Genomic DNA, 8171 nt, shown 5'->3' with positions numbered 1-8171 from the left:
CTATGGTTGGAGTGCGCTAACATCTTATTGGTGGGGCTGATGTTCTGGCTCAAGAGTGATTGGCCAACAGCAATCTCCCTGACGACATCTGCCAGGTTTACTGGCTCTTAAGTAGATGACCTGTTAGAGACTCTAACAAACATCCCAAGGCTTTGTTCAGCCTGTCAGGCAAGGACAGAAACCCGCTCCTGCATGTCTGAATCAGGCCAATCAGGCCAAAGGAAAAGAAGGCGTGATTCATGATACATAGGCTTACTGATGACCAGCAGGGTCAAATAATAATAATAATGGTTCTAGAGGGTGCAACAGGTCAGCACCTGAGGAGTAAATGTCAGTTGGCTTTTCATAGCCAAGCATTCGGTTGAGCCAGCAGGTGCGGTAGAGAGAGAGAGGGAAAGCGAGAGAGGAAGATTCGAATACAGCAGGTCCTGGACAAGGTAGCATGTCTGGTGAACAGGTCAGGGTTCCATAGCCACAGGCAGAACAGTTGAAACTGGAGCAGCAGCATGACCAGGTGGACTGGAGACAGCCAGGAGTTATCAGGCCAGGTAGTCCTGAGGCATGGTCCTATGGCTCAGGTCCTCTGGGAGGGGAGGGACAGACGGAGAGAGAGAGAGTATTAGAGGGAGCATACTTAAATTCACACAGGACACTAGATAAGACAGGAGAATTACACCCACCAGATATAACAGAATGACCCTATCTCCCGGCACATAGACTATTGCAGCTTAGATACTGGAGATTGAGATGTGGGGGGGGGGGGGGGGGGGGGGTACACTGTGGTCCCATCCGGCGATACCCCCGGACAGGGCCAACCAGGCAGGATATAACCCCACCCACTTTGCTAAAGCACAGCCTCCACACCACTTAAGGGATATCAATAGACCAACAACTTACTACCCTGAGACAAGGCTGAGTATAGCCAACAAAGATCTCCTCCACCTCACGAGCCCGAGGGCGATCAAGACCGGACAGGAAGATCACGGCAGTGACTCAACCCACTCAAGTCGAGTATATCGCAAAAAAGCCTGGCATGACGTGACGCATCCTTCCTAGGGACAGCATGGAAGCCAGAGGCAGAGAATCCCAGTGGAGAGAGGGGAGCTGGCCAGGCAGAGACAGCAAGGGTGGTTCATTCTTCCAGTGCCTTGCCGTTAACCTTCACACCCCTGGGCCAGACCACACTCAATAATAGGACCTACTGAATAGATGAGTCTTCAGTAATGGCTTAAAAACCTCTACCGACCCACCCTCCCGTATCCGGGATCCTCCTCATCAGAAACGCTGACTAGCATAGCCTAGCCTAGCGCCACAGGGAATATCATATAATATAATTTCATGAAATCACAAGTCCAATACAGCAAATGAAAGATAAACATCTTGTGAATCCAGCCAACCTGTCCGATTTTTTAAATGTTTTACAGCGAAAACACAACATATATTTATGTTAGCTCACCACAATAGCGCAACACACGATGCCATTTTTTCACCGCAAAGATAGCTTTCACAAAACCCACAAATAGAGATAAAATTAATCACTAACCTTTGAACAACTTCCTCAGATGACAGTCTTATAACATCATGTTATACAATATATTTATGTTTTGTTCAAAAATGTGCATATTTATAGCTACAAATCCTGGTTTTACATTGGTGCCATGATCATAAATGGCACCAAAACAGTCAGAATAATTACAGAGAGCAACTTGAAATACATAAATACTCATCATAAAACATTTATGAAAAATACATGTTGTACAGCAAATGAAAGATAAACATCTTGTGAATCCAGCCAACATGTCCGATTTTTAAAATGTTTTACAGTGAAAACACAACATATATTTATGTTAGCTCACCACAATAGCCCAAAACACAACGCCATTTTTTCACAGCAAAGATAGCTTTCACAAAACCCACAAATAGAGATAAAAATAATCACTAACCTTTGAACAACTTAATCAGCTGACAGTCTTATAACATCATGTTATACAATACATTTATGTTTTGTTCGAAAATGTGCATATTTATAGCTACAAATCCTGGTTTTACATTGTGAACATGGCGCAAAAATGCTCCAAATTGTCCGCAGAAATTTTGGAGAGTCACGTAATCTAACAGAAAAACTCATCATAAACTTTGCTGAAAAATACATGTTGGACATATAATTAAAGATACACTGGTTCTTAATGCAACCGCTGTGTTAGATTTAAAAAAATAACTTTAGTAAAAAGCACAGCATACAATAATCTTAGACAGCGCTCAGCCATTCTCCGCCATGTTGGAGTCAACATATTCAACAAAAATACGAAATAACATCATAAATATTCTCTTACCTTTGATGAACTTTCATCAGAATGCAGTGCAAGGAGTCCTAGTTCCACAATAAATCGTTGTTTTGTTTTAGAATGTCAATTTCTTCTGTCGAATTAGCAACTTTGGCTAGCATAATGGTGCTCACGTGTCCATGAAAGTTTGGCGCATGGAACGAAAAATTCCAGTAGTCATAATAAAAGTCGAATAAACTGGTCAAACTCAGTTGAAAATCCATCTTTATGATGTTTTTCTCATATGTATCCAATAATGTCCCAGATGGAGCATTTCTTCGTGTCTACCTAACGCATTGCAGAAAATGATATGGTGCTCCCAGGTGCGCAGCAAAATACTGCCAATATGGCTGACCTGTCACTCCAAAAGCTCTCATTCGGTCCCACATCAGGCTAGACACCTCATTCAACGTTGTACTGCCTGTTGAAATCTAGTGGAATGAAGTGCATACATATCCATAAATACAAGGCAATTGAATAGGAGCAGCCCTTCACAGAGACCCATTTCAGAATTTTCACTTCCTGTTTGGAAGTTTGCCTGCCAAATGAGTTCTGTTTTACTCACAGATATAATTCAAACAGTTTTAGAAACTTCAGAGTGTTTTTTATCCAATAGTAATAATAATATGCATATCATATGATCTAGAACAGAGTACGAGGCCGTTTAATTTGGGCACTATTTTTTCCCAAAGTGGAAATGGCGCCCCCTATTAAGAAGAAGTTAAAGGTTGAGACAGAGTCTGCAACGCTCAAATGGAAATGGCAGACCATTCCATAAAAATTGAGGTGAAAGCCCTGCCTCTAGCTGTTTGCTTAGAAATTCTAGGGACAATAAAGTGGCTTGCGTCTTATGACCATAGTGTACGTGTATGTATGTACGGCAGGACAAAATCGGAGAGATAGGTAGGAACATGTCCGTCTAATGCTTTGTAGGTTAGCAGTAAAACCTTGAAATCAACCCTAGCCTGAAGAGGAAGCAAGTGTAGAGAGGTTAGCACTGGAGTAATATGACACATTATTTTGGTTCAGGTCAAGATTATAGCAGCCGTATTTAGCACTGACTTAAGTTTATTTTGTGCTTTATCCGGGTAGCTGGAGAGTAGAGCATTAAACTAGTCTAATTTAGAAATGACAAAAGCATGGATTCGCTTTTCTGCATCATTTTTGGACAACAAGTTTCTGACTTTTGCAATATTACAAAGATGGAAAAAAGCTGCCCTTGAAATAGTCTTGATATGTTCATCAAAAGAGAGATCAGGGACCAGAGTACGCCGAGGTCCTTCACAGTTTTATTTGTACAAACATCAAGATACATTTTCAGATCAAACAGCATATCTCTTTGTTACTTGGGACCTAGAACTAGCATCTCTGTTTTGTCTGAGTTTAAAAAATAAACATTTGCCGCCACCCACTTCCTTATGTCTGAAACACAGGCTTCCAGGGTAGGCAATTTTGGGACTTCACCATGTTTTGTCGAAATGTACAGTTGTGCATTTCTTTTATATTTCACCTTTATTTAAACAGGTAGGCCAGTTGAGAACAAGTTCTCATTTACAACTGCAACCTGGCCAAGATAAAGCAAAGCAGTGCGACACAAACAACACAGAGTTACACATGGGATAAACAAACGTACAGTCAATAACACAATAGAAAAATATATATACAGTGTGCAAATGTAGTAAGATTAGGTAGGTAAGACAATAAATAGGCAATAGTGGCAAAATAATTACAATTTAGCAATTAAACACTGGAGTGTTAGATATGCAGAAGATGAATGTGCAAGTAGAGATACTGGGGTGCAAAGGAGCAAAAAAAAAATAACAATATGGGGATGAGGTAGTTGGGTGGGCTATTTACAGATGGGCTGTGTACAGGTGCAATGATCGGTAAGCTGCTCTGACAGCTGATGCTTAAAGTTAGTGAAGGAGATATAAGATTCCAGCATCAGTGATTTTTGCAATTCGTTCCAGTCATTGGCAGCACAGAACTGGAAGGAAAGGGGGCCAAAGCAGGAGATGGCTTTGGGGATGACCAGTGAAATATACCTGCTGGAGCGCGTGCTACGGATGGGTGCTGCTATGGGGATTAGTGAGCTGAGATAAGGTGGGGCTTTACCTAGCAAAGACTTATAGTTGACCTTGAACCAGTGGGTTTGGCGACGAATATGAAGCGAGGGCCAGCCAATAAGAGCATATAGGTCGTGGGTAGTATATAGGGCTTTGGTGACAAATTGGATGGCACTGTGATAGACTACATCCAATTTGCTGAGTAGAGTATTGGAGGCTATTTTGTAAATGACATTGCCAAAGTCAAGGATCGGTAGGATAGTCAGTTTTACGAGGGTATGTTTGGCAGCATGAGTGAAGGATGCTTTGCTGCAAAATAGGAAGCCGATCCTAGATGTCATTTTGGATTGGAGATGCTTAATGTGAGTCTGGAAGGAGAGTTTACCGTCTAACCAGACACCAAGGTACTTGTAGTTGTCCACATATTCTAAGTCAGAACCATCCAGAGTAGTGATGCTAGACGGGCGGGCGGGTGCGGGTAGCGATCGGTTGAAGAGCATGCATTTACTTTTACTTGCATTTAAGAGCAGTTGGAGGACAAGGAAGGAGCGTTCTATGGCATTGAAGCTCGTCTGGAGGTTTGTTAACACAGTGTCCAAAGAAGGGCCAGAAGTATACAGAATGGTGTCCTCTGCATAGAGGTGGATCAGAGAATCACCAGCAGCAAGAGCGACATCATTGATGTATACAGAGGAAAGAGTCGGCCTGAGAATTGAACCCTGTGGCACCCCCAAAGAGACTGCCAGAGGTCCGGACAACAGGCCCTCCGATTTGACACACTGAACTCTATCTGAAAAGTAGTTGGTGAACCAGGCGAGGCAGTCATTTGAGAAACCAAGGCTGTTGAGTCTGCCGATAAGAATGCGGTGATTTACAGAGTCGAAAGCCTTGGCCAGTTTGATGAAGACGGCTGCACAGTATTGTCTTTTATCGATGGCGGTTATGACATCGTTTAGAACCTTGAGCGTGGCTGTGGTGCACCCATGACCAGCTCGAAAACCAGATTGCATAGCAGAGAAGGTACGGTGGGATTCGAAATGGTCGGTGATCTGTTTGTTAACTTGGCTTTCAAAGACTTTAGAAATGCAGGGTAGGATAGATATAAGTCTGTAACAGTTTGGAGTCTAGAGTGTCTCCCCTTTTGAAGAGGGGGGTGACCGCAGCAGCTTTACAATATTTAGGGATCTCAGACGATACAGAAGAGAGGTTGAACAGGCTAGTAATAGGGGTTGCATCAATTGCAGCGGATCATTTTAAAAAGAAAGGGTCCAGATTGTCTAGCCCAGCTGATTTGTAGGGGTCCAGATTTTGCATCTCTTTCAGAACATCAGCTATCTGGATTTGGGTGAAGGAGAAATGGGGAGGCTTGGGCAAGTTGCTGTTGGGGGTGCAGAGCTGTTGACCAGGGTAGGGGTAGCCAGGTGGAAAGCATGGCCAGCTGTAGAAAAATGCTTATTGAAATTCTCGATTGTACTAGATTTATCGGTGGTGACAGTGTTTCCTAGCCTCAGTGTAGTGTGCAGCTGGGAGGAGGTGCTCTTATTCTCCATGGACTTTTCAGTTTCCCAAAACTTTTTGGAGTTTGTGCTACAGGATGCAAATTTCTGTTTGAAAAAGCTAGCCTTTGCTTTCCTAACTGCCTGTATATTGGTTCATATCTTCCCTGAAAAGTTGCATATCGCAGGGGCTATTTGATGCTAATGCAGTACCCCACAAGATGTTTTTGTGCTGGTCAAGGCCAGTCAAGTCTGGAGTGAACCAAGGGCTATTTTCTGTTCTTCGATCCTGGGTTGACATGGTTACACGTGGTCTGTGGTTGTGAGGCCGGTTGGACTTAATGCCAAATTCTCTAAAACGACGTTGGAGGAGGCTTTTTGTAGAGAAAGGAACATTCAATCCTCTGGCAACAGCTCTGGTGGACCAGTATCTGAGAAGTAGTTGGTGAACCAGGCGAGGCAGTCATTTGAGAAACCAAGGCTGTTGAGTCTGCCGATAAGAATGCAGTGATTGACAGAACCGAAAGCCTGGGCCAGGTTGATGAAGACAGCTGCACAGTATTGTATTTTATCGATGACGGTTATGATATCATTTAGGACTTTGAGCGTGGCTGAGGTGCACCCATGACCCTCTCGGAACCAGATTGCATAGCGGAGAAGGTACAGTGGGATTCGAAATGGTCGGTGATCTGTTTGTTAACTTGGCTTTCGAAGCATATCAGTGAAAGTTGACATTGTGTTTCCGAATTACATCCCCACGAGGTAGAATATATAGTGAAAACAATAGTGGTCCTAAAACAGAACCTTGAAGAACACCGAAACTTACATTTGATTTGTCTGAGGACAAATCATCCACAGAGACAAACATATCTTTCCAACAGATAAGATCTAAACCAAGCAAGAACTTGTCCGTGTAGACCAATTAGGGTTTCCAATCTCTCCAAAAGAATGTGGTGATCGATGGTGTCAAAGTGGTACTAAGGTCTATGAGCACAAGGACAGAGCCTTGGTTTGACACCATTAAAATGACATTTACCACCTTCACGAGTACAGTCTCAGCAATATGGATTTCAATGTAAAAGATGCACTTTAATTTACCTTCAAATTCTTCCACAAGATTCCTCCTTCTTTGGGTCTTGGTTCTGTTGTAGCACTGTTGGCAGAACTGGAGAGTCTTGCCATGGAGAAACAATTGTGGTTTCCACTGGAACAGAGAAGGTTCCTCCTGGACCAATTTACAGTGCCTTCGGAAAGTATTAAAGACCCATTGACTTTTTCCACATTTTGATTCGTTACAGCCTCATTCTAGAATGGATTAAATTGTTTGTTTGTTTTCAGCAATCTACACACAATACCCCATAATGACAAAGTGAAAACAGGTTTTTATACATTTTTGGAAATATATTAAAAATAAAAAACAGAAATACCTAATTTACACAAGTATTCAGACACTATGCTATGCGACTCAAAATTGAGCTCAGGTGCATCCTGTTCTCATTGATGATCCTTGAGATGTTTCAACAACTTGATTGGAGTCCACCTGTGCTAAATTCAATTGATTGGACATGATTTGGAAAGGCACACACCTGCCTATATAAGGTCCCACAGTTGACAGTTTGTCAGAGCAAAAACAAAGCCATGAGGTCAAAGAAATTGTCCGTCGAGCTCCAAGACAGGATTGTGTCGAGGCACAGATCGGGGGAAGGGAACCAAAACATTTATGCAGTATTGAAGGTCCCCAAGAACACAGTGGCCTCCATCATTCTTTAATGGAAGAAGTTTGGAACCACCAAGACTCTTCCTAAAGCTGGTCGCCCGGCCAAACTGAGTAATCGGGAAAGAATGGCCTTGGTCAGGGAGGTGGCCAAGAACCCGATGGTCACTCTGACAGAGCTCTAGAGTTCCTGTGTGGAGATGGGAGAACCTTCCAGAAGGACAACCATCTCTGCAGCACTCCACCAATTAGGCCTTTATGGTAGAGTGGCCAGATGGAAGACACTCCTCAGTAAAAGACACATGACAGCCCGCTTGGAGTTTGCCAAAAGGCACCTAAAGACTCTGAGGCCATGAGAAACAAGATTCTCTTGTCTGATGAAACCAAGATTGAACTCTTTGGCCAGAATGCCAAGGGTCACATCTGGAGGCAGCATCCCTACAGTGAAGTATGGTGGTGGCAGCATGATGCTGTGGGATGTTTTTCAGTGGCAGGGACTGGGAGACTAGTCAGGATCGAGGGAAAGATTAACAGAGCAAAGTACAGAGCGATCCTTGATGAAAACCTGCTC

The sequence above is a fragment of the Salvelinus fontinalis genome, chromosome 15 (genome assembly GCF_029448725.1).
Source record: "Salvelinus fontinalis isolate EN_2023a chromosome 15, ASM2944872v1, whole genome shotgun sequence".
Taxonomy (NCBI): Eukaryota; Metazoa; Chordata; class Actinopteri; order Salmoniformes; family Salmonidae; genus Salvelinus; species Salvelinus fontinalis.
Note: the sequence above shows the minus strand (reverse complement) of the source record.